Source organism: Moschus berezovskii, chromosome 15 (genome assembly GCF_049115385.1).
Source record: "Moschus berezovskii isolate FMDL1 chromosome 15, NW_MosBer_1.0, whole genome shotgun sequence".
NCBI lineage: Eukaryota > Metazoa > Chordata > Mammalia > Artiodactyla > Moschidae > Moschus > Moschus berezovskii.
In genome coordinates, this window is record NC_142474.1 from 86,079,483 (window position 1) to 86,106,925 (window position 27,443).

Below are 27,443 nucleotides of genomic sequence, written 5' to 3' on the forward strand. Positions count from 1 at the left end.
CCAGTAAACAGCACCTAAACACAGAACTGATGTGGGAACTTGTGTGTGTGTACTTGTGCTTCTGAGAAAGATTATACAAGTAAAGAATGGAAGTAATGAAACATAGTTCAGAAAAAAAGGTAAAGTGAAAATACTGGAGAAAAACTTATAAAAAGAATAAAAATTTGGAGACAAAAGAGAAAGAGCTCAAGGGAGCAGGAGACCAGGGAACATGGGTTAAAGTACTGACAGGGAACTCCAGGAGGTAAGATCCTATTCGTCTATTTCTTGTAGTTCTAATAATAGCAATTGAATTTCAGATGAATATCATACAGGTAGAGGACAAGAAAAAATACACCAAGTCATCTGAAATCAATTCAATGGAATTCTTCATTCCGTGGGACTCTCTATACTTTTTATATAGTATATTTTACATATCACTTACCTACTTTATATATGTTTGCTTTTAATACGTATATATACATGACAATGTCAAGTGGTAAGTTTTGAATTTTCAGTGATACCAAAGAGAGAGTTTCAGGAATTTAGGAGACGGTGTGTGGATGTGAGCCAGTATGGTCGGGAGAGAAGGACAGCTCTGGGAGGGGCTGGGACATGGCCTGGGCCCTGACTGATGGGGAGTGAACAGAATTTGCTTCCTATGATAGTTGTTAAGCAAGGAGATTATGAACATTCACAAACCTCCAGTAAAGATGCAGAGTGGCAAAGCATGGCCAGCGAGTAAAAGAATAATCTTGTTAATGACCTTCAGAGGAGTTATAAAGGATGAGAAGCCTGAAGACTCATGCTCAGACTCAGCAATGTCATCTCCTTGTTTTTTCAGTGTTCTGGTGCCAACTGTACCATTTTTTTTAAAAGGACAGTTAACAAGTCAGTAAATGGTAGGAAAACTTGACATGGCATATTTATTATGTATATAACCTGTTCTTCACAGATCCATATTTATTTCGTCCAGCTGCTTTTAAAAGTTAAAACTATCCACACATGAAGGGCGTAGAGAGTTAATATCTTAAGAAGAGGATCAGGACAATTTGAAACCAAAGGAGGAAGATTAGTCTAAGTAAAAGTTAGACTAATAAAGAGAGTTGTATTCCTCAAGACTTACGCTTGGACATATTATTTTCAGCTACATTTTGCCTATCTCATTACATGAAAAATTTGAATCTCGTTACTTTATTTTCTTTACTCAGCTCTTCTTCCCAGCATCCTGCTGAAGCATTGAAAAACTATTTAGGCCGATTTTGTCCAGGAGTTTTCACTGATTTTGTAGAGAAGGGGTGTTTCTGCATCATACCACACTTGGTGGGAAAGGAGATCTACTCTGCAACCTGCCTATCGGTTTTTTTTTTTCCCTTTGTGGTCGATGTTTGGTTTTTCTCACCTGTTTTCTAGAGCCTGTTGTAGTGTTGCCCATTAGCAATATTGTGACAGTTTCTGGTGCACAGCTAAGGGACTCAGCCTTAGGTATCCACAAGGGGGCGTGGTGGTCCTCAGAACACAAACATGCCACCACCGGCCCCACATGCTCAGAAATCTCCCCTGGTGTCGCCCTCGGCCTGCTCACTAACTTCCAGCAACACTGGCCTTTGGGAATGACCAGGTCCCTGGGCATGCCACCCTCTTTCAAGATTCAGGGCCTTTGAACATGCTGTTTCCTCCAACGAGAATGCTTTCTGCCCACAGTTACTTCCTCGCTAAAACCCACTTCCTAAGGCTCCAGCTGAAGAGGCTCTTTCTCGGAGAGAATTTCCAGGATTTCTCATCTACCAATACTTTCAGTGCATGACTCTCTCCCCCAGTGTGGTGTTTTCCTTCACAGCAGGTACTCTGGCCTGGTTTACCTCCATTTAACATCTGCCTTCTGCATGACACTGTTGAGGGCCACAGGGGCAAACCTCTGGATTCTGCTGTTTACAGTTGGAACACCAGAGCCCGTTATCAGCTCGTAACTGCTGAGTGCATATCTGCTGCATGAACAAATGAAGGACTTGGGAACCTGAGGGCAGGACTTTCCATTTCCCTTACATTCACTGCAGACCTCTTGCAGATGAGTTCCTCGCTCATCAGTATCTATCCTTAAACCCAGTCACTGCAAAGTGTCCCTACTGTTCTGTGTACTCCACACACCCTAACAGCACGCTACTGATTTCTATGCCCAACTAACTGATGGAAACACTGCCTAACAAGGCCAGGGACGAAATCTCAAGTTGCAGACATACTTTTCTCCAGGATGAGCTCCCAATAACTCCGTTTTCTCCAGAAGTCAGGAGTCTTGTGTCTTGTTCTTCACCCAATCACAGGATCCTCTGAAGTCTGTCATTCAGCTCAAATTCTTCTCTGTGCCAACTACCCTGTTAGGCTTTAAACACTCTGCAACTCCAGAACCCTCTAGCCTACCAAGCAGTAGTGTCCTGCAGCACGAGTTCCCAGCCAACTTCAGTCAAGCTTTTGGAAGTCACTGCAGCTCCTGCTAATTTTGCAAACCGCCTGTTCTCCCTTTAAACCCACTAAGGCCTCACCTGAGGAAAACAAGCAGCGGAAACCATACACTTCACTCGTTAGGTCTGTTATTGCTCCGGGGTCATCTCTTTTGCATCCACCCTAATTCCTTTCAAGACATACCAGTAAAACGAGAAGTATTTATCGAACATTTACCATGAGCCAAGCACTGTTTTCGTCCCTAGAGACATAACAATCATTAACACAAATCCTTCTACTTCTGTATAGCTAGGGGATGATCAGGCTCACAGAGAATTAAAAAAAAAAAACAAATCATATCTGAAAACTAATGTTAAGGTGATCTGACATCAATATCATATTTCTTAAACTGTTTTAAAATATGAACTTACCAACTTACATATCAGGTAGGTTTTGTTCCTATAAGGCTTTCATCTCCTCTAGAACTTGCCTCAGTCCATCCTCCTGGAACATATAAAATTACACTCATAATTCCCCCACCAAGTTCATAGCCATACTCGATGCTTATGTACCTTATGAAAAACCAGTAGTCCTTCCACACCTACTAAGATGGCTCTAATGACAAGTGTTGAAGAGGATGGGGAGAAACTGGAACCCTTGTCCAATTCAGGGAGGAACATAAAATGGCACAGCCCTATAGAAAACAGCCTTGTGAGTCCAAAAAAGTCAGATTCCGAAGTCCCATCCTATCCACAATTCCTCTTCTAGGGATACACTCGAGAACTGAAAACCTATGTTCATACAAAGTATGTCTATTCAATGGAATAGTACTCAGTCCAAAAAAAGTGCTGATACATACAACAACAAGAACTTTGAAAACACCGCTTAGTGAAATAAGCCAGACACCTTAAAATGGCAGTTATTGTATGATGCCACTCATCTGAAATGTCTAGAATAGGCAAACGCATAGAAACAAAGCGGATTAGAGGCTACCAGGCTGAGGGGGGAGAAGAGTGGGTAGTTACTGCTTAAAAGCTATAGAGTTTATCTGGGGTTATGAAAAAGCTTTGGAAATAGAGGTGATGGTTGCACAACGGTGGGAATAGAATTAATGCCACTGACATGGACACGGAAGAATGGTTAGAAATGGCACCGGTTAAGTTTTGTATCGTTTACCACAATTTAATAAAATAAAAAGGAGTGAATTACCAACAAAATACACAATCAACATAGTCATTAAGGATAATCTTTAAGACACTGTTCTGAGAAGTCAGACAGAAAGGAGTACACACTGTATGCTTCTAACTGGCCCTGTACAGAAAAGTGTGCAATTGCTGACATGCTGACTCCAGAAATACAATAAAAAAGACAAATATAATCTGTAGGGGGAAAAAAACTCCTTGGCTGCCTATGGCTGTAGATGGGAGGTAGCCAGTGCCACAGAAGAGAAAAGGGAATCCCTGGGATAGCAGGAATCTTGGGTTGCTGGTTACAAGGATTGTATACACTTGTCAAAACTCTTAAAATGTGTATTGTGTTGTACATAAATTATACCTCTATAAAACTAATGACAAAAACCCAATAGCCTACAGAAGTAGTAACACATGACAAAAGCATGTAAATAACTTATTTTTTATTGGAAAAGGATCTTAAAAGTTACTACTAAAAACAAAAAAAACCCTACACACTGCGAGGATAGAAAACAGAAAGGTCAAAGGAGTTTTTCCGCATTTCTACTTTGGCAAATTTATTTAAAAAATTTCCCTTGGAAGGATAAAAACATTAGAATTATAAAATCCATAAATGCTACACAATGTCTGTCAACAAGCAACCCCTACACCTGAAACGCTGTAAATAAACTATATTTCAATTAAAATTTTTACCAAAGAAAACCCAATAATGCTATAACAATGACAACCAAAAAATAAAAAATAAAACCCTCAAAACAATGGTAAGCAACCCATCTACTGTCAGGAGCCAGCATGAGAGACCCAGCCCATGGTCTTGGCTTGAGGAGCTGGCACGCAAGGCCGTCCAGACCTCCAGGGATTTTTTGGGGCCGCCCCATCATCTACTCCTGGGCCTCCGTCTTTTATTCTTCTGATGCTTGGTAGTCCTCTGTGCTTTTTAAGAATTTTTTTTGACTCTTGCTCAAATATCCCCTTTGAAGCCTTTGTGTGGCAGTAATATGAGCCTTATAAATAGGCCAGGAACGAAGAAAATATTTTTACACAGAACATCTTAATCCTTCTGGCCCTGTTGGGGTTATAATTGTCAATTTAGAATTTGGAATGCTCAGGACTGCATAAAGAGCCCCCGGCAGAAAACTAAGTTTGCTAACAATAGGCCTAAACATTCCACAAGCAAAATAGATACAAAGCCTTTCATGAGTTTAGAAGGGCCCCTTAAAGAGTAAAATCTAGAGGGAGCTCATGAGACTCTTGGCCTTTAAGGTCACATACCAGTGCTTGCTGATGTGTCTCCCTGCCCCCTGAACATGGTGTGCCTGGGAGTACACTAAAAGAAAACATAGAGATAAAGGTTTATAACGAAATAAATAAGCATATAGTATTAGTATAAGAAATTGTCTCTGCAGATGTATTGGGGGTAGAGCCCAAAAACAGATACCATGCTACCTAGGGAATCACAAAGTCTGCGCAGAACTGAGACTCCCAAGATAAGGCTTGCTAATAGTTTTTACAGTTGACTAACTGGTGGCTCAGAGGTTAAAGCGTCTGCCTCCAATGCGGGAGACCTGGGTTCGATCCCTGGGTCGGGAAGATCCCCTGGAGAAGGAAACGGTAACCCACTCCAGTATTCACGCCTGGAGAATCCCATGGACGGAGAAGCCTGGTAGGCTACAGTCCACGGGGTCCCAAAGAGTCGGACACGACTGAGTGACGGAACGGAATGGAACTGCTACACAGATAAAGCCATTTTCTCATGCCTTGTGCCCTTGACGTCTTAAAAGCCCATTGTTTAAGAATTATGCGTGAAGGTGCTGACTGTTCTAAAAGATGGTCTATGACTGCATTCCTGACACAATTGTATCAAGACAATCCCTCCTCCCTTTTTAGTATTGCCAGTTTTAGGGTATATAAATAAGCACTGAGGTAAAAAAATAAAGCAGCCTTGATTCTGCACTCAACCAAGACTCGACTCGCCTTGTTTTCTTTCTTTTCTGGCCGACGCCACTCATCCTGAGGGTATCCCTGGGCTCTGCTGAGGCTAGACCCTGGCAATCTACTGTCAGAGCCAAAATAAATGCATTAACAGTACGGGTATAACTACAAAATTACACTATTTAATGCTGCTTGGATGGAAGAAATGATTTCTAATGAAAAAAGAAAGCATGACTTCTACCTACTCTTTCATCAACTGGTTAAAAAGATATCATGGAACAGTTTGATTTACTAGAATTCACTTAAATATTCCTTTTATCCCAAATATTATTTTAAGGCACAGATGAAACTCTTGCACGATTAGGAGACCGGCAGGTATACAAAAGACTAGTATGAAATAAACTTGTAAAGATACAACTGAGTTTTCAGATTTAAATATTTATTTATTCTTTTAAGACTTAATTTTTTAAAATTTACACTGGGAATTGCATCATTTTGTGCTCCCACCTCCAGCTGTAAGCCCCTGGGAACTCAAGATAATTTTCCTAAAGACTCAAACGATTAGCAGTTCTCCAGATACAAAGTGCATCATTCCGATTTGTCAAACACAGCACCTAACCATGAGGGATTCTGGAATGAAAAAGGCAGAGTCCCTGCTCTAACCCAGCTACCATCTGCCAGGGAGGAATGATTCTCGAAAGCATGTGTGCGTCCAGGGTGTGAGGGGTCGATCAGATCAAGACCAATTCTTAGTCTAACCCAGCTCAGCTGTCCCAGTGGCCAGCCCCCAAAGGCAGCCAGGACTGCAAGAAAAGGTGCAGTGATGTTACACGTCTAAGTTCACTCCTGTTAACCCCCTTCCACCCTGCCGCTTCCCAAAGTGGGAAACCAACACTTCAGGTCTGAGCGAAATAGACAGCTGGACTCACAGTCTGAAAAGCCAGCACCTGTGGGCACTGTCTGTGCCTTTGGACTCCTTTCTTCCCCTGTAGCCACCTAGTCTTCCCAACCTTGTGGGGACTTATTGGAAAGCCTCCATCCCTCTCAAACATCTGGCTTAAAACTCAGCATTCAAAAACTAAGATCATGGTATCCGGTCCCATCGCTTCATGGCAAATAGATGGGGAAAAAATGAAAACAGTGGCAGAATTTATTTTCTTGGGCTCCTAAATCATTGCGGATGGTGACTGCAGCCATGAAATTTAAAGACCCTGGCTCCTTGGAAGAAAAGCTATCACAAGCCTAGAGAGCGTTTTGAAAAGCAGAGATACCACTTTGCAGACAAAAATCCCTATAGTCAAAGCTATGGTTTTTCCAGTAGTCATAACGCATATGAGAGTTGGAGCATAAAGAAGGCTGAGCACCAAAGAACTGATGCTTTTGAACTGTAGTGTTAGAGAAGGCTCTTGAGAGTCCCTTGGACAGCAAGGAAATCAATCCAGTCAATCCTAAAGGAAACCAACCCTGAATATTCCTTGGAAGGACCAATGCTGATGCTGAAGCTCCAATACTTTGGCCACCTGAAGCAAAGTCCTGACTCATTGGAAAAGACCCTGATGCTGGGAAAGATTGAGGATATGACCAAGGAGAAGGGGGCGACAGAGGGTGAGACGGTGGATGACATCACTGACCCAATGGACATGAATATCCGCAAAATCAGGGAGATAGGGAAGGACAGGGAAGCCTGGCATCGTGCCTCAGTACATGCCGTCATAAAGACTGGGGCATGACTTAGGGACTGAACAACGGCAACCCTTCTGAGTTCTGCGTCTCTAGTGAACCTCCCACCGTGGTCTCCTAACTTTTTAGATAAGGTAACTGCCTGAAGTTGCAAGAATAACGGACCGGAACCGAAGAAGACTGTTCAAGTGGGGGCTCCGCTTCCAACAGCTGCAAGTTCAGACAAGCCCTTTAACGTGATCCCTAATTCCAGTGGCTCAGCTTCCCTATCTGTTAAATGGCCCAAGAGTCAGACTAAGTGCTCTTGAAGTTTCAAAACAAAACTTACTCACCCAAAGGCTCTTCCTGCTGACCCCCAGATGTTTACTCTGCTCCTGAGAGAAGCCTCCAGAGACGCGGTCCCCTCCCCTCCCAGGCTACTCCTCTCCTCTCCACCCCTGTCCTTGTACCGACAAGTCCTGTCGCCTCAGGTCGCGGTGTTCAGCGACCCCCGACCGGGCTGTGGACCGCATCCATCTCTCCTGCTGTCTATTATAACCCACTCAGAACCAGTCTTTCTTCTATCCGATCCATTCCCCAAAGGGCTGCGTGGTGGTTTAGTCCCTAAATCGTCTCCGACTCTTGCAATCCCATGGACTGTAGACTGCCAGGCTCCTCTGGCCATGGGAGTCTCCAGGCAGGAATCTGGAGTGGGTTGCCATATCCTTCTCCAGAGGATCTTCAAACCCAAGAATGGATTCCGGGTCTCCTGCACTGCAGGCAGATTCTTTACCGACTGAGCTATGAGGGAAGCCCCTTGATTAGTGGGGAAGCCCCTTAATTGCTGCAGTGAATGTCGCTCAGGCTGACTCGTTGCGAGAGTCCATGCCAGCACACTGGAGTGGGTAGCCTTTCCCTTCTCCAGGGGATCTTCCCAACCCAGGGATTGAACCCAGGTCTCGCCATTGCAGGCACATGAGCCACCAGCGCTGCCACAGCTATCTAAACACAGAGCAATCCCCTGGCGCCTCTGAAATGCCTTGTGAGTGAAGAGCGAGCTTCCCGCGCCAGAGCCCCCTTGCTGCCCGCCCTTCTCCGGCGGGGACGGGACTGTGTTTGCATGGCCGGCTCCCCGGTGGGGCTACACTCAACGCGGCCCTCACGCCCGGGCGACCCCGTCCCCACCTCCCCGGTGTAACGCGCACCTGAGCTCCAGCCGCCCGTCTCCCGGTCTCTCCGCGCATCACCGGGGCGAGTCGCCCACCGCGCAGCCCGCGCGCGCAGAGGCTTCGAGGGCGCGGGGCGGCGGGCGGCGCTGAGGAAGTGGCGGCGACCCCCCGCGCGGGAAGCCGCCGAAACCCACCTGCCCGCAGCCACGGAGGGGGATCCACAGGCACACCCGCCGTCCCTCTCGCGGCTGTGCAGCCCCAGAGCAGCGGCCCCGGGAGGGGAGGCGCCGCCCGCCCCCGCCCTCACGGCGCCCCGCCTCAGGCAGCCTTCCCTCGGCCGCGCGGGGCGGAGAGCTTAGGCCGGGCCCCTGCGAGGGCGGGCAGCGCGCAGGGGGCGTGTGAGCCGGAAATGGGGCCTGAGGGTGGGAAACGCGCGCCGGCGCCCCAGGACCCTGTGAGCCGCGCACAGGGCCCTGTGAGCCGCGAGGGCGGGCGGTCACAGTCTGGCCTGCTGCTGTTGCTGCTGCTGCTAAGTCACTTCAGTCGTGTCCGACTCTGTGTGACCCCCATAGACGTAAGCACACCAAGCTCCCCCGTCCCTGGGATTCTCCAGGCAAGAACAGTGGAGTGGGTTGCCATTTCCTTCTCCAATGTGTGAAAGTGGAAAGTGAAAAGTGAAAGTGAAGTCGCTCAGTCGTGTCCGACCCTTAGCGACCTCACGGACTGCAGTCTGGCCTGAGGGGAGGGCAACTGGTGGTCGAACCCGGGCCCCCTCCGCGTGGGGCCTGCGGGGAGCCTGGAGAAACCCGCGAGGCGCCAGCGGTGGGCTTGGCCAGTGCGTGCGTCCCGCCACCACTGGGCTCCTAATTGTTTTTATTTTATTTTTTTTTTTAATTTTATTTATTTATTTATTTTTTTGCATTACAATAGTTTAATATGAACAATCAGAACTATTTAACAGTATAACAATATTTTACAACTGAAATAATTAAAATAAACTATAAAATTACTACATAAAACAGGTCTGATCTAGCTTATTTCTTTCTATAATCTCTTCAGTGCTGCAAAACCATTTATTTCTTTTTTTTTTCATGTTTTATAAATCTAATTAAAAATGAAGTTGCATTTCCATTTTCCAAATCCACCCATCCACCAGCGTACTGTGTCACGAGACATTATGTACGATTTTACTTTGCGACAGAAACCATTACATTTAAAAATTCATTACAGCAAGGTGAGTTAGACACATGATGGATGCAGCTTTAATTCTGCCATACATTATTACAGTTAAAATGTAAATGATGAAAAATATTTTGTGCTTATCAGCATTTATGTGGAAATGTGTTTTACAGTGATATATGATGTTATATTTCTATTATTGTGATAAAAAAAAAAGCAATACAAAAAGACGAAGTGTTTATTATTACTAATTGTTTTTAATTTGAGGATAATGCCAATATCCTGATTTTTCTACCCAACACTTTGGGTTCTGAAGTGACAGTTATCTAAACATTGCTGCATTATTGCAGGTGAGTCTATAGCCAAAAGTTTGTGTCTCTTCCTTCCGTTCTCCCCTCGGTTTTTATTGGAGCGCAGTTGATTTACAGTATTGTGTTAGTGCCAGGTATGCCGCAAAGTGAATCAGTTATGTGTGTATATGTATATCTGCTCTTTTTAAAAGCATTTTTTTGCATATGGGCTGTTAGAGAATGTTGAGCTCCATGTGCTATACAGTTGGTCCTCATTAGTTATCTATTTCATACACAATAGTGCATAGTGTGTGTGTGTCAGTCCCAGTCTCCCAACCAAATCTATGTTTCTTTGGTACCTGTGTGTGTGTAAAACTGCTAGAGAGCGTCAGAGAGAAACAGGGTGAATTGTGGTTGTTTTTTTACCATTTCGGCCTTGAAAAAGATAGTTCTCGAAACCTGAAAGTATTAGTGTGTTTGGCTTGTCAAGTTGATCTGCAAGGAACATTTCAAGAGACGCAAGAGCATGGCAGATAGCGGGAAATATGTGGGCTTTTGACAACAGCAGTTTGCTTTAGTGATGTTTTACCAAGGGCTTCGCTGATCACTCAGTTGGTAAAGAATCCGCCTGCAATGCAGGAGACCCCGGTTCGATTCCTGGGTCGGGAAGATCCCCTGGAGAAGGAAAAGGCTACCCACTCCAGTATTCTGGGCTGGAGAGTTCCATGGACTATACAGTGCATGGGGTGGCAAAGAGTTGGACAGGACTGAGCGACTTTCACTTTGACGCTAATAACGCAAAGCATTTTGGACGTGCAGAGTACGGCTTATGGCAGCCGAACCTGAAGTAACAGAGAGTAAGGGTGCCCTGTTTGAAAGTGGCCCCGATGGAAGGAGATAGGAAGGGCCTGCTCTCTTCGTTGCAGGCGGCTGCTGCCTGGTGATCCAGCACGGTGCCTGAAGTCAGCATCCTGGTTCTGACACTTAGCGGCTGTGGGATCTTGGCAAAACCTGTCGTAACTGGGGTAAATGTGGGCAGTTTTTGAAAGTAGGATATTTTCTTAGAAAGGGTTTAGGAACTCTTCATGCAACTCAGTATTAATTTTAACGGAGTATCTCTGCGAGCCTTCCACAAAAGTATATGGATCGTTTATCTGGAGCTGCTGGTCAAAGAGGAAAAAATACATTAAATGGACAAGTAGAAAGTAAGAACTGGATTTGATAGAAAAGTCACTTGACAGAACGTTGAATTAAGAGGAGACTGCAGACCTATTCTAATAGCCAAAGCAAATCACCTGTTGGATGCCTAATGACGAAAACTACGAGGAGGGAAGTAGTGTATCTTATCATGTGTCAACCACAGATTAAAATGAGAATGCCATTTGAGCAGCTAAATTATGAGTTCCTGGACTTCCTTGGAGGTCTGGTCCGATGGTTAAGACTCTGTGCGGTTTCCCATGCAGGGGGTGCAGTTTCGATCCCTGGTCAGTGTGATCCATGGCCGAAAGAAAAAAAAATGATTAGTTCTGTTTCAAGATACTCTACAACGTCAGGAAGGTTGAGAAATAAGAGGAAAGAGGGAATGAAGGATGAGAGAGGCATAGGGTACAGGGAAGAAATGAAGGAACAGGAAGCACGGGTCTATGGGGGAAGGTGGCAAGAAACAAGATAGGTCTTTAGAAAAAGGGAGAGTATTTGCATGGGCGATGAATTTGAAGTGAGCTTGTCTGAGAAGAACAGCAGAATATTCCCCGTCTTCTTGTTTTCCTGGCTGTTAGAAGGCATTCAGGATTGAGGTCCCTGGGCACGCAGAGCTGTGTTAGCCTCTGTGCAGGATCACGGGCATAGGTACTCAGCTGTAAATGTGTGCAGATTGATGTCACATGAGATGCTGCTGCTTTATAGGATGGTGTCCTGTAGGCCAAAACAAGAGAACTGGAAAGACGGAGAAAGCAGGGGCCGTGATGGGGAGATCAAGGAACCTACAGCGTGATAGTGTCCACTGGAAGGTTTCCAACTTCTAATGCAGTTTCAGTTTGGAGGGTGTGTCTCCCAATTGAGGGTAGAGTGAAGGTAGGTTCCTGGAGAAGGCAATGGCAAGCCACTCCAGTACTCTTGCCTAGAAAATCCCATGGATGGGGGAGCCTGGTAGGCTGCAGTCCGTGGGGTCACTAAGGGTCGGACATGACTGAGCGACTTCACTTTCACTTTTCACTTTCACACATTGGAGAAGGAAATGGCAACCCACTCCAGTGTTCTTGCCTGGAGAATCCCAGGGACGGAGGAGCCTGGTGGGCTTCCGTCTATGGGGTCACACAGAATCGGACACGACTGACGTGACTTAGCTGCTAAGAGTCCCAGGCAAGAGTACTGGAGTGGCTTGCCATTGCCTTCTCCGGAGGGTAAGTTGAGGCTAAGATTTTACAAGAATAAATTAAGTTGAAGTCATGTAGAAGAGGATGCCGTGTAGACCAGAGTTTCTCACATTTGAATTAGTTGCCTGGGGACCTTGTGGGACGTGCACTTGCTGAGTAGGAGGTCTGAGATTCCATGTTTGTAACAAGCTCTCTGTGTAGCAAGGGTGTAGCCTTGCCTTTAGAGAAATCTGGAAGAGGAGCATTGGATAGTGCAGGACAGAACAGGGTCAAGGAAAAGCCTTATTTTGTGTTTCTTTCTGAGAGTGTTTATAGCCAGAGGGAAGCAAGGAGTTGAAGTAGCAATTACAGGTGTAAGATACCATTGCTAAGCAAAGAGGGAGAAAGAAGTGGAGAGATTATCCAAAGAAAGAATGTAAAGGGGGAAGAATTCAGACCACAGATCCAGAGATTACCCTTTGGAGAGGAGAGAATCTGGTGAAAGGAGGAAGGGAGGAAAGTAAGTCCTTAGGGCGGTGAATAGGAGTTGATGAGGACACTTGAGAGAATTCCTTTTCGATGGCTTCAGTGTATTTACACTGAAAAGAGAGAAGATCCTTGTTGCTCCAGAGAATCCTGGGGGTGGGGGAGAAGGGTTGTGGTGCTAGAAGTAGGGGAAACCCCAGCCACTCCAAGCAACTCTCAGGCATCACCTGTGTGTTGTACTGGTATTTGTTATTCGAGGTAGATTAATTTGAATATGGAAGGCATTGACTGTTTTTTCTATTTTAAGATAGCTGTTTTTTTGGCAGTTGTTTCCCAGAAATGGTTTGAAGCATTAGCATGATGTAGCAAACCAAACTTTGGAAACAAAACAGATTAATAGGGTTCATCCCCCAAATGCTAGAATAGTTATTATCAATAAATACTACACTGATTTTGAAACATGCAAGATTTTTAATACCTAACAATTCTGTGGCAATTAAATTATTCATAAAGTTCTTGTAGAATACAGAATAGGGAACAGATTGAGTGAATCCATGTAAGTAATACTAGAAAAGTAAAAGCAGAAAAAATGAGACACACCAGTTGGCATCTCTTCATGAATGGCAGTGACGTGTAAGACACAATAAGCTGTGAAGGAGTAGTGAGTTTGAGGGGAGAGGACGTGGAAGTGATTCTCTGAAATAAGAGTTTGTAGGAGGTAGTCAGAGTTGTGTTCTTCCTCATATTTAATAAATAGAGACTCTGTTTTCAGGTTTTTCACGTTGGGATTCTACTAGTTTGAGCCTCAGTAGTGAGACTTGTTAAAGAGCCAGGCATTTGCAAGTTGATGATCAGTATCTGTTGATTTCACAATCAGTGACCAAAAATCAGTCGGCATCCACAGAACTGGGACAGATGGCCTTGTTAGGTAGTTAGAATAGGAAAAAAGAGAGTCCAGAATGGCGGTGGCTAAAAGACAAGGAAGGGCCGAGCCCGCAAAGATAGACCAAAGGAAGGTCCGAGGACTGGAGTGAGGACCTCAGGTGGAACAAACAGCACTCCTGGCTAGCCCAGTTTACATGGGGCAAGCCCAGGGGGAGGAAAATAACTTGTGAAAAGAGGGGTCAAAGGGCCGGGGGTCTGTCTCCCATGCGTGAGTGCACTGTCTCTGTCTCTCTCTCTTTCCTGGGACAGGCAATGGAGAACTGGATGGTATGTGAAGAGGAATGGGGAGTTCAGAGGAGTTTCTTGTTTTATATTCAGAGGGGAGCTTTTAGCGTATATATGCTGTTGGAAATGAGCCAGCAGAGGATGTGTTTATTGAGTTGACTCTTGTTTCCGTTTCCAATATTGGAAAGCTTATTGATTGTATGACATTATCTTTAAACTATTACAGTAAACTAATTGTACATAATACTTCTGTTCATCTATAATTTTATGGTAAGGGCTTGTTCTTTGGTTCCAAAGTGTAATATTCTTGTGTAATTGAATATGCAGATGATTACTTCAACTAATTCTATCATACCTAGATTTTTAAAAATTATAGAATCATGTATATACAAGCACTGAATAGGATCGAATCATTCCTTGATGATTCTAGATGATCGTATCATCGTGAGTAGCTAGGGTTTTGTAAGGTACTCTGAAACATCACAGCATATTAACTTCATGTTGTTTCTGGATTCCTGGGAAAAGGGGAAATTCTTGTTTATATTCAGTAGAAAAAGCTATTGGCAATGTTTCATTAATTATTATTTTTGGATCATAAAGTTCTAAATGACTAAAACCATCTTTCCCACACTCAGAGTGTCGTTAACACATGTTGTCTGATCAATAAGTGCATGTCAGATGCATGAAGAAACTGCAGAATGGTTCCATGAATGCCTATTGATGAATTTCTTTACAAAAAGCAAGTCTTTATTGCAAGTAGATTTCCAATATTGCCTCCATGGAAAGATGTTTGATTGTTTTAGAAATACGTAAAGAGTCAGAAATAGTTATTTTTAGTTATTGGTAGACATGCGGTAATAATATAGATTCATTTGCTATCATATTAGTTGCAAAGACTTATTAAATCTTACGTTCTCAGCGTGTTTTGGAACCGCAGTATTGAGGCCAGATTTCCTGGGTTTGAATTCTGGGTCTGCTGGTGACCTGCTGTGAGGGCAAGATCCTCAGCCTTTCCGTGCTCCATTTCTCCCTATGTAGAAGAGCTAATGTATTACCTATCTCCAAGAATTATTGTGAGGACTAAAAACGCCTTAAGACATGTCAAGTGCTTATAATAATGCGTAGCAGTTGCATAGGAAGTCCTCAGAAGGCTAATATCATGGTTACTATGGTTTTCCTAAAAATGGGTTTCTTACTTATGAGGAATTAAGGAATACCTCCCAAATAGGTTTTATTGCCATAAAAGGTAGTTCTTATTGAAGATGACAACTGCCAAAACCCCTGGTATACTGCTTCCTATCAAATAACACAAGTAACGTTACGTTTTTCCTTTTCCTTTGATCTAAATTCAATGCTTTATTAGTATTATTCATATATTTTCTTTATCCATTAATGCTGCTGCTAAGTCGCTTCAGTGGTGACCAACTCTGTGCGACCCCGTGGACTGCAGCCTACCAGGCTCCTCCGCCCATGGGATTTTCCAGGCAAGAGTACTGGAGTGGGTTGCCATTGCCTTCTCCCCATTAATGCTACTCTTATTTATTGCTTAATCCTTCAGTAAAAAATTACTTCCCAGTGCAACGGTTTTATGGAAAAATCCAAAGTTTAGGTATTGTTTGTATTTTTAAGTATTTAATATTAGCCTGAGAAGAATCATTTGTCATTTTAGGGCTGCAAAGAAAACATCTAATGAAAAGAACAAGGTATAATTAAAAAAAGTTAATTCTAAAGAATATTATCCTAGTAAAAAATATTTTGTAAAAGGAATAGTGGCAAAACAGAAAATCTTCATTTGTTATAGAGACATACACTTGGAGAACTTAATTTAGAAACACTATTGATCACATTATCGTTTTGATAAAAATCTGTCCTTTTAAGAAGTGTCTGTTTTTCATTTAACGACGAGTTATTTATCACCTTTCTACAGTTCGTATATTTTATCAATTGTTTAAGGACACTGTGAAACAGGATTATTTATGTGTAGGTCAAAGCACAGATTAATGCCGTGAGCTACCTGAATGACTTCACTCAGTCATCTGAAAGTGCTTCCCAGGATGGTGATGTCTTTACTCTAAGAATTCCATGTTGCAAGTAGAACCACTGGGCTTGAGGTGTAAAGCTAGGACCGTGGTGTGAATATCAATACAGAGCCTGTTTGTGTATAGTGTAGTAATGCATGCTCACCTTGTCTAGCACTGCTCTAGAGCTACGGATATAATACGGTGCTGTGCATCTTGGAAATATGTTTTGTGGTGAAAGACAGTGACAGTGAGTGTATCCGCTGAGCCAGTGACATTGAGTGTATCCGCTGAGCCTCTGATCATTCTTGCTGTACCTGAATTTATAATGATTATATATATAGGTATGTAATTATTTTATTTCTCTTTCTCTTCTACTAGACTGCAAGCTCAGCAAGAGCCAGGGTCGTCTGTTTTATCTGGAGAGCTTCCAATACTGTCTTCCACGTGATCCACACTCAGTGTTTGTTCAGTGTATGGAGGCGTGACCATGAAAGGCGCATCCTTTATGTGCAGAGATTGCTCACATCAGTGGGTTTCTATTTCTGTGTGTTTTCTTCTTGCTGCAGATTGTGTTGCTGCTGCTACTAAGTCGACTCCATCGTGTCCGACCCTGTGTGACATCTTGTTGAAAATTCGGGGGGCAATTCTTTGGTGTGAAAGATAAATGGAACTTTAAAAAAGCCACTGTGAACTACTTCAGTTCAGTTCAGTTCAGTTCAGTCGCTGAGTCGTGTCTGATTCTTTGCGACCCCATGAATCACAGCACGCCAGGCCTCCTTGTCCATCACCAACTCCCAGAGTTCACTCAAACTCCCCTCCATCGAGTTGGTGATGCCACCCAGCAATCTCATTCTCTGTCATCCCCTTCTCTTCCTGCCCCCAATCCCTCCAGCATCAGAGTCTTTTCCAGTGAGTCAACTCGTCGCATGAGGTGGCCAAAGTATTGCAGTTTCAGCTTTAGCATCAGTCCTTCCAATGAACACCCAGGATCGATCTCCTTTAGAATGGACTGGTTGGATCTCCTTGCAGTCCAAGGGACTCTCAAGAGTCTTCTCCAGCACCACAGTTCAAAAGCATCAATTCTTCAGCGATCAGCTTTCTTCGACATCCATACATGACCACGGGAAAAACCATAACCTTGACTAGACGGACCTTAGTTGGCAAAGTCATGTCTCTGCTTTTTAATATGCTATCGAGGTTGGTCATAACTTTCCTTCCAAGGAGTAAGCGTCTTTTAATTTCTTGGCTGCAGTCAGCATCCGCAGTGATTTTGGAGCCCAAAAAAATAAAGTCTGACGTTGTTTCTACTGTTCCCCATCTATTTCCCATGAAGTGATGGGGCCAGATGCCATGATCTTCGTTTTCTGAATGTTGAGCTTCAAGCCAACCTTTTCACTCTCTTCTTTCACTTTCATCAAGAAGCTTTTGAGTTCCTCTTCACTTTCTGCCATAAGGGTGGTGTCATCTGCATATCTGAGGTTATTGATATCTCTCCTGGCAATCTTAATTCTAGCCTGTGCTTCTTCCAGCCCAGTGTTCCTCATGATGTACTCTTTCATAGAAGTTAAATAAGCAGGGTGACAATACACAAGCTTGACGTACTCCTTTTCCTATTTGGAACCAGTCTGTTCTTCCATGTCCAGTTCTAACTGTTGCTTCCTGACCTGCATACAGGTTTCTCAAGAGGCAGGTCAGGTGGTCTGGGATTTCCATCTCTTTCAGAATGTTCCAAGTTTATTGTGATCCACACAGTCAAAGGCTTTGGCATAGTCAATGAAGCAGAAATAGATGTTTTTCTGAAACTCTCTTGCTTTCTCCATGTTCCAGTGAAAGTTGGCAATTTGATCTCTGGTGCCTCTGCCTTTTCTAAAACCTGCTTGAACATCTGGAAGTTCACAGTTCATGTACTGCTGAAGCCTGGCTTGGAGAATTTTGAGCATGACTTTACTAGCGTGTGAGATGAGTGCAATTGTGCGGTAGTTTGAGCATTCTTTGGCATTGCCTTTCTTTGGGATTGGAATGAAGACTGATCTTTTCCAGTCCTGTGGCCACTGCTGAGTTTTCCAAATTTACTGGCATATTGAGTGTAGCACTTTTACAGCATCATCTTTCAGGATTTGAAATAGCTGAACTACTTAGAGGAGAAATTAAAAAACTGGAGAATAAGGTTGGTGAGCTACAGAAAGAACTGTCCGAAAGAAAAGAAGGGAATCACAGGGCATCAGAAAGTGGAGTGGCAACGAGAGCTCGGCAGCTTGAGGTATTGCACATCCTAGTCTTAAAGAAATATTTGAACTGTTATTTCCTTTAATACTGCAGAGATGTAGCTGTGTTATAATTTTTAACTTACCCTCTGGGATTTTACAGGGGAGAATACGTCCTTAGTATTGTGGAGTGTGAAATTCGTGGAATTAATATAAGTTCTTAACAGTGAATGCTTCTAATGACTTAATGTATATTTTTTCAAATCTTCATTTTCATGATCTTACAGAAGTCCATCATAACAGAAACCTCATTCATGATTCAACAGATTGACTTTCGGTTGTTTTTCACTTTTCTGTCTCATGTTTAATACTATAAGGAACATCTTTTCTACAGATTCATTTCTACATTTCTAATTATTTTGAATTCATTTTCTTTAATAATAGTGTATTATTTGGTTAAAGTATGAGAACGTTTGGAAGCGTTCTTTGATCCATATTTCTAAAATATTTTTAAGAAAGTTTAGATAACTTTTCATTCGCTCCCACGGAAGTATGAAGTGGCCATTTTTCTCAAGACAGAAAAGAACAAAAAATGTATGCTGTTTCATTCTCAACCATCTTCATGAAAGCACTGATCATTCTTAAGTGTTCTTCATTGTATTTCCCCCCATGTTACTATTTTAAACATTATGAAGAGGGAATGAAAGTTACTGCAGCAGCGAATAGTCTCATGTTTTTTTTAAGAAGAGCTCTATAAATTTTGCAGATTGACCTTCAAGCAAGAAGAGGAGAATAGAAGCAATGCTGATATGTTATATGAAAAAATTAGGGAGCAGTTAAGAAGAAAGGAAGACCAATATAGTAAAGAAGTTGAAACAGCAACTTGAACTCACTCTCAGAGCACTAGATGGAACTGAACACTGAGAATGATCTGAATCGTTCTCTGACTCTTCAAATCCATGAACATGATATATTTCTCCATCTATTGGTGTCCTCTCTGATTTCTTTCACCAATGTTTTATAGTTTTCTATATATAGGTCTTTTGTTTCTTTAGGTAGATATATTCCTAAGTATTTTCTTCTTTTCATTGCAACGGTGAATGGAATTGTTTCCTTAATTACCCTATTTTCTCATTATTAGTGTATAGGAATGCAAGGGATTTCTGTGTGTTGATTTTATATCCTACAACTTTACCATATTCATTGATTAGCTCTAGTAATTTTTTGGTAGAGTCTTTAGGGTTTTCTGCGTAGAGGATCATGTCATCTGCAAACAGTGAGAGTTTTACTTCTTCGTTTCCAATTTGAATTCCTTTTATGTCTTTTTCTGCTCTGATTGCTGTGGCCAAAACTTCCAAAACTATGTTGAATAGTAGTGGTGAGAGTGGGCACCCTTGTCTTGTTCCTGACTTTAGGGGAAACACTTTCAGGTTTTCACCATTGAGGATAATGTTTGCTGTGGGTTTCTCATATATAGGTTTTATTATGTTGAGATATGTCCCTTCTATTCCAGATCCTTGTTTTAAAAGGCTACTGACTTTCAACAGTTTTATTTCATTTTATATTCTTCTTCTAAGCTTTTAACTGTTTTTTTTTTTTTTTCTTTTAATGATATGGGTCCCAAAACTTCATATAGTGTCTCTGCAGGTTTTGGAAGAGCAACATATGACACTTAGAAGCAGCTTTCTGGAGACCAGAATGCCAAAATCTTACAGGAGGGAATCCTGACCAATCAGCTTGCCAAACAAAAGCAGAAAGAAATGGCTAATAAGGAAATGAACTCAGGTATTTTCTGTAGTCATGTATGTGTGTATGTATCTGTGTACGTATATATTTTATAAAGGAAGAGTATGTACCGTAGAAAGTATAGAGGCTTGTGAAAGCCTATACATCTATATTTTGAGGACGGATGACATTTTTCATGTGTCGGATAAAGTAACATTTGTAATTCCGATCCATTTGTCTACAGCAGTCAGGTAGGGACATACAATGAGCTCATCCAAGGAGAGGCCTTTAATATTTTCCATAGGAAGTGATCTCAAAATTATTGCAACTATATCGGAGGAGCCGGCACCCTCCTCCAATTGCACTTTAGGCCAGGAAGACGGCGTGTGCTCCCCCATTGACCGCGTTCCACACCTAGTCCCTCTGCTTTGCAGTGAGCGTGTGGGTCACTCCGTGAACGTCCTCACCTTCAGTGTCTAACCCAGCGTCCGTTCTTGGCACCACTGTCATTTCTTTAGCCAATGCCCTGTCAATGACCTTTGCATATCATTTACAGTTTTCCAATCTGTAAAAACTGCAAGATCAGATGTAAAAGCATTTTTGAACACTTTAAAAAGTAACTTCTTCAGAATAAACTTATACTAGTCCTGCCTCCTCTGCTCCCCGCCCCCCAAGAAAAACTATACCTCGTGCTACTAGCAATAGATGCTCTTAGTTTCTGGCAGTGATTTCCCTTCCTTGATGGATAATTAGGGTGGTTTATGACTTCCACTGATGGTGAGGAGGAGCGTCTGTGCAGTTCAGAGACTGTGCTGTGGATGCCGTTCTCGTGAGAAAATCAACACTGTGCTTTCTGTAGTGTCCTATTTCAGTACAAGGAACTTTTGGAAACAATGATGGATGTGACATAACATGTATTTAGTGATCATTAGTAAGTGTTTTTCGTTGTCTTTCGCCCTGTCTTACTATTTTAAACATTACAAAAATGTATTGAAAGTTACGGAAGCAGCAAATAATCTCATACTTGTCTAGGAAGAGCTCTCTAAATTTTACCCATCTACCATGAGTGTCTGCACCGTGAGTGAAGGTGGAGGCTTGTTTTGTATTGATGTGTTTGTACTAGAGAAGTGACTGTGGTTTGATGTAAGAGGACTAGTAGGGTCAGAAGACCTGGTGAAAAGCCTGCAGTTTACTTATATTTCTAACTTCTTCCTTTCCAGAATCATTATAGCTAACGAGTTAATTGATGTTTGTAGAAGTGCTGGAGAAGGAAATGGCAACCCACTCCAGTGTTCTTGCCTGGAGAATCCCAGGGACGGGAGAGCCTGGTGGGCTTCCGTCTATGGGGTCACACAGAGTCGGACACGACTGAAGTGACTTAGCAGCAGAAGTGCTTAGTGCAGCTATCAATAGGTATAATTCTATTAGTGGACTATTACAATGTTAGAACGGTAGCATATTCTCAAGAAAAATTTTTTTACAAACTTTAATCTGTTTAGCTATGTACAGAGCTAAGGCTCTTACTTTGGGGTAGCTGTATAGGTTAGGTATCAGATGTATTTTTTTTTAAAGCTAGCAAGTGGTGGTGTTTATTGGAGGTATTTTTGATATTTCTTGGGATGTTTATTTTTCTTCATGTCAATTTAATCTGGGAAATATTTCAGCCTTGAATCATTTACTCTATGGCCTGTCAACTGTTTAAAGGCATCTACTTGTCATTCACTCATAATTAGGGATTCAAGTGGTGAGCTTGACTCAAACACTTCTTGATTTACTCTTCCATCTGCTACTTATGATTTACTTAGAACATTTTTGCAAACAATTTGCTCATAATTGTGATTTTCAATTCAATCAGTTCAGTTCAGTTCAGTCACTCAGTTGTGTCCGACTCTTCACGACCCCACGGACTGCGGCACGCCAGGCATCCCTGTCCGGCACCAACAGTTGGAGTTTATTCAAACTCATGTCCATTGAGTTGGTGATGCCATCCAACCATCTCATCCTCTGTCATCCCTTTCTCCTCCTACCCTCAATCTTTCCCAGCATCAGTTCAGTTCAGTCACTCAGTCGTGTCTGACTCTTTGTGAGCCCACGAACCGCAGCACACCAGGCCTCCCTGTCCATAACCAACTCCCGGCATCCACCCAAACCCATGTCTATCGAGTCGATGATGTCATCCAACCATCTCATCCTCTGTCGTCCCCTTCTCCTCCTGCCCTCAATCTTTCCCAGTTTCAGGCTCTTTTCCAATGGGTCAGCTCTTCGCATCAGGTGACCAGAGTATTGGAGTTTCAGCTTCAGCATCAATCCTTGCAATGAATGTTCAGGACCGATTTCCTTTAGGATGGACTGGTTGGAGCTCCTTGGAGTCCAGGGGACTCTCAGGAGTCTTCTCCAACACTACAGCTCAAAAGCATCGATTTTTCTACGCTTCCCTTTCTTTATACTCCAACTCTCACATCCGTACATGACTACTGGTAAAACCATAGCCTTGACTAGACGGACCTTTGTTGGCAGTGTAATGTCTCTGCTTTGTAATATGCTGTCTAGGTTGGTCATAACTTTCCTGCCAAGGAGTAAGCCATCTTTTCATTTCATGGCTGCAATCACCATCTGCAGTGATATTGGAGCCCGAAAAATTAAAGTCAGCCACTATTTCCCCATCTAGTTGCCATGAAGTGATGGGCCCGGATGCCATGATCTTCGTTTTCTGAATGTTGTGCTTTAGCCAACCTTTTCACTCTCTTCTTTCACTTTCATCTACAGGCTCTTTAGTTCTTCACTTTCTGCCATAAGGGTGGTGTCATCTGCATATCTGAGTTGTTAATATTTCTTCCAGCAATCTTGTTTCCAGCTTGTGCTTCATGCAGCCCAGCATGTCTAATGATGTATTCTGCATCTAAGTTCAATAAGCACGGTGGCAATATACAGCCGTGCTGTACTCCTTTCCCAATTTGGACCCAGTCTTTTGTTCCTTGTCCAGTTCTAACTGTTGCTTCCCAACCTGCACACAGATTTCTCAAGAGGCCGGTCAGGTGGTCTGCTCTTCCCATCACTTTAAGAATTTTCCACAGTTTGTGGTGATCCACACAGTCAAAGGATTTATCATAGTCAATAAAGCAGAAGTACTAAGATCATGGCATCTGGTCCCATCATTTCATGAGGAATAGATAGGGAAACAGTGGAAACAGTGTCAGACTTTATTTTTTGGGCTCCAAAATGACTGCGGATGCTGATTGCAGCAAAGACATTAAAAGACGCTTAGATTCCAAGGGAACTTTTCATGCAAAGATGGGCTCGATAAAGGACAGAAATGGTATGGACCTAACAGAAGCAGAAGATATTAAGAAGAGGTGGCAGGAATACACAGAAGAACTGTACAAAAAAGATCTTCACGACCAAGATAGTCACGATAATGTGATCACTGACCTAGAGCCAGACATCTTGGAATGTGAAGTCAAGTGGGCCTTAGAAAGCATCACTACGAACAAAGCTAGTGGAGGTGATGGAATTCCAGTTGAGCTATTTCAAGTCTTGAAAGATGATGCTGTGAAAGTGCTGCACTCAATATGCCAGCAGATTTGGAAAACTCAGCAGTGGCCACAGGACTGGAAGAGGTCAGTCTTCATTCCAATCCCAAAGAAAGGCAATGCCAAAGAATGCTCAAACTACCGCACAGTTGCACTCATCTCACACGCTAGTAAAGTCATGCTCAAAATTCTCCAAGCCAGGCTTCAGCAGTATGTAAACCGTGAAATCCCAGATGTTCAAGCAGGTTTTAGAAAAGGCAGAGGCACCAGAGATCAAATTGCCAACATCCGCTGGATCATGGAGAAAGCAAGAGAGTTTCAGAAAAACATCTATTTCTGCTTCATTGACTATGCCAAAGCCTTTGACTGTGTGGATCACAATAAACTGTGAAACATTCGGAAAGAGATGGGAATCCCAGACCACCTGACCTGCCTCTTGAGAAACCTGTATGCAGGTCAGGAAGCAACAGTTAGAACCGGTCATGGAACAACAGACTGGTTCCAAATAGGAAAAGGTGTACGTCAAGGTTGTATATTGTCACCTTGCTTATTTAACTTCTATGCAGAGTACATCATGAGGAACGCTGGGCTGGAAGAAGCACAAGCTGGAATCAAGATTGCTGGGAGAAATATCAATAACCTCAGATATGCAGATGACACTACCCTTATGGCAGAACGTGAAGAGGAACTCAAAAGCCTCTTGATGAAAGTGAAAGAGGAGAGTGAAAAGGTTGGCTTGAAGCTCAACATTCAGAAAACAAAGATCATGGCATCTGGTCCCATCACTTCATGGGAAATAGATGGAAAAACAATGGAAACAGTGTCAGACTTTGTTTTTTTGGGCTCCAAAATCACTGCAGATGCTGATTGCAGCCATGAAATTAAAAGACGCTTACTCCTTGGAAGGAAAGTTATGACCAACCTTGATAGTATATTAAAAAGCAGAGACATTACTTTGCCGACCAAGGTCCGTCTAGTCAAGGCAATGGTTTTTCCCGTGGTCATGTATGGATGTGAGAGTTGGACTGTGAAGAAGGCTGATCGCCGAAGAATCGATGCTTTTGAACTGTGGTGTTGGAGAAGACTCTTGAGAGTCCCTTATACTGCAAGGAGATCCAACCAGTCCATTCTAAAAGAGATCAATCCTGGATGTTCATTGGAGGGACTGATGCTAAAGCTGAAACTCCAATTCTTTGGCCACCTCATGAGACGAGTTGACTCACTGGAAAAGACTCTGATGCTGGGAAAGGTTGGGGGAGGGAGGAGAAGGGGACGACGGAGAATGAGATGGCTGGATGGCATCACCGACTCTGTGAACATGAGTTTGAGTGTACTCCGGGAGTTGGTGATGGACAGGGAGGCCTGGCGTGCTTTGATTCATGGGGTCGCGGAGAGTCGGACACGACTGAGCGACTGAACTGAACTGAACTGAACTCCTTGGAAGGAAAGTTATGACCAACCTCGATAGCATATTAAAAAGCAGAGACATGACTTTGCCAACCAAGGTCCGTCTAGTCAAGGCTATGGTTTTTCCCGTGGTCATGTATGGATGTGAGAGTTGGACTGTGAAGAAAGCTGATAACCGAAGAATTGATGCTTTTGAACTGTGATGTTGGAGAAGACACTTGAGAGTCCTTTGGACTGCAAGGAGATCCACCCAGTCCATTCTAAAGGAGATCAATCCTGGGTGTTCGTTGGAAGGACTGTTGCTAAAGCTGAAACTCCAATACTTTGGCCAACTCATGCAAAGAGTTGACTCACTGGAAAAGACTGATTCTGGGAAGGATTGGGGTCGGGAGGAGAAGGGGACGACAGAGGATGAGATGGCTGGATGGCATCACCGACTCAATGGAGGTGGATTTGAGTGAACTCCAGGAGTTGGTGATGGACAGGTATCGGACTGTTCGGGCATCACTTATCGGCGACATGCCTCGATATGGACCCAGGGTATCCTTGAGATGAACGGTGTCGGCGTCAGCGAGAGAGAGAGAGAGAAAGGGGCTGATAATTCCTTGGTTTACGCAGGAAACCAATAAAACCCCAGCACAGGGTTTGCTCTGTTTACGTAGGCTGCAGACGCCCTCTCGAATCACTGGAGGCACCCCACCAGGGCACCCCCTTGAGTGGGTCTTAGAAACCCAGGCAGATAAGTAAACGCAGAGGGCCCAGTGCTCCAAGGATCTCAACCAGAAAAAGGAGAATAGACAAAAGGATGGAAAAAGAGAAAAAACGACACGGGGAGACCAAGCTTCAGTGAGCAAGGCCGAAAACTTTATTTTCCAGTGCTGCTTTTATACCCTAAGTTGTGCACATAAAAAATAGTGAAAGAGAGGTATAGAATCACGCCAAAATCACGTGGGATCAGTAATCTTGACCCTTATCACGATCAGGGCTTATTTTGGTATGTGTCATGATACACAAAAGTTTTAGGTGGTTTACATCATCTTCTGGCCAGGAGGCCTGCTAAAAGTTTATGGCCCTCTCTCCTAACAAAGGTTAGTTAGCTAGAAAAAGGCTTATATTCTTTCAAGGTGATTTTCCTAAGTCAGGAGCTATTCTCCAAAGAAACATGACAAGGTTACATTCCTATAAGGCAAGGGTGTAGTGAGCTACAAGAAAGGAATTTGTTAACTTAAGATCTGATGTGGTTAAATCAGAGGCTACTACTTATTTTCTCTATATGTGATTAATATATTTCCAAGGATAAAATAGAAAATATGGAAACTTTGCAGCAAGCATTGATTCAACAATGAAATCTTTTTTAGTACTTCTTCAACAAATTCCTGTGTTTTAGAATATTAGGCTTTCTGTCCTTACATGGCTGGGAGGCTGTAAACAGTCACATTCGTAGTTGTAAGAGCCCGGACAAACTTGTCAGGAAAGTTAGAAAGCTATCGGAGGGGCTTGGATTGGAACACTCCTATTAAGCCGAGGAGAACTTTTTAACTACAGCTCTGAATTAATGTTTTCAGAGAAAGGTGGTTGGGGGGGAATCCCCCATAAGTATTAGAGGACTTGGTAAGAGACGTAAGATAGTAAGGCAGTCAGACTCCGGTTTTCTTTGGGGTAGATGCTCAGGTAAGTCCAGGGGGTTCCTCGAGTCCTGATTAGCCTTTGCCCGTCAGGCCTCTTCCCCAATTGACCTTTGCCATGGGTAGGATTTCCCTCGCTGGCTCCAGGCAGGCAGGGAGGCCTGGTGTGCTGTGATTCATGGGGTCGCAAAGAGTCGGACACGACTGAGCAACTGAACTGAAAGCAGAAGTAGATGTTTTCTGGAACTCTCTTGCTTTTTCAGTGATCCAACGGATGTTGGCAATTTGATCTCTGGTTCCTCTGCCTTTTCTACAGCCAGTTGAACATCTGGAAGTTCACGTTTCACGTAGTTTGAAGCCTGGCTTGGAGAATGCTCATTTGAAGGATGAATAACTATCGTTTGGATACGCGCGTGTCCACTAAGAATGAAGGGCGGCAGGATTTGAGAGCAGCAGGGATGGAGTGAGTCAGGGAGTGGGCTGAAGGGGCTGCAGTCCAGAGGGAGGTGGAGGCCAGGTTATCGAAGCTTCTTGAAGGCCATGGGAGAAACCTCATTTTTTAAATTTCATTTTTCTTTTATGTTGGAATGTACATGATTTGCAAATTTGTGTTAGTTTCTGATGTACAGCAAGTTGATTCAGTTATTTGTATGCATATATCCCATCTTGTTTAGATCCTTTTTCCCATGTAGGTGACTACAGAATATTGAGTAGAGTTCCCTGTGCTATGCTGGTCCTTGTGGTTATCCAAGGGCAAAGGTGGGGAGGAGGGATAGATCAGGAGTCTGGGATTAGCAGAGACACATGACTAGATAAGCTACAAGGGAATGGCCTCATTTTTTTGCTGAGATATGAATCTGTTGGAAAGGTCTGAGCACTGGATAGAATATGTGACCATCTCTGAAGTTAATCACACCTCTAATAAGAAGGGCACAATGTTCCACAGCGTGGAATTTCCCACCACTTGTCCCACATTCACACCTATTTCTTTCTGGACATGAGGTGGTGAAGCTCTGCAGATTTATAGGGAGGGGCAGGGTGTGGACACCGGGTCTGCATCTTTTTTCTGAGTAACTTAATATCG

General features: G+C 43.2%; 1 long non-coding RNA gene and 1 pseudogene across 1 annotated transcript in view; one reads left to right on the plus strand and one right to left on the minus strand.

The window, feature by feature from the left end:
• LOC129544163 (uncharacterized) overlaps positions 1 to 8,653 on the minus strand; it is a 32,341-nt gene extending 23,688 nt beyond the window's left edge. The window contains exons 1-2 of the long non-coding RNA XR_016039220.1: positions 8,405 to 8,653; positions 2,850 to 2,922 (exon numbers count right to left, since the gene is read on the minus strand). This is a non-coding gene — a long non-coding RNA (uncharacterized LOC129544163). The remainder of the gene's footprint in view (positions 1 to 2,849; positions 2,923 to 8,404) is intronic.
• Positions 1 to 27,443, plus strand: part of LOC148775505 (ankyrin repeat domain-containing protein 26-like) — a 180,123-nt pseudogene that overhangs the window by 93,996 nt on the left and 58,684 nt on the right.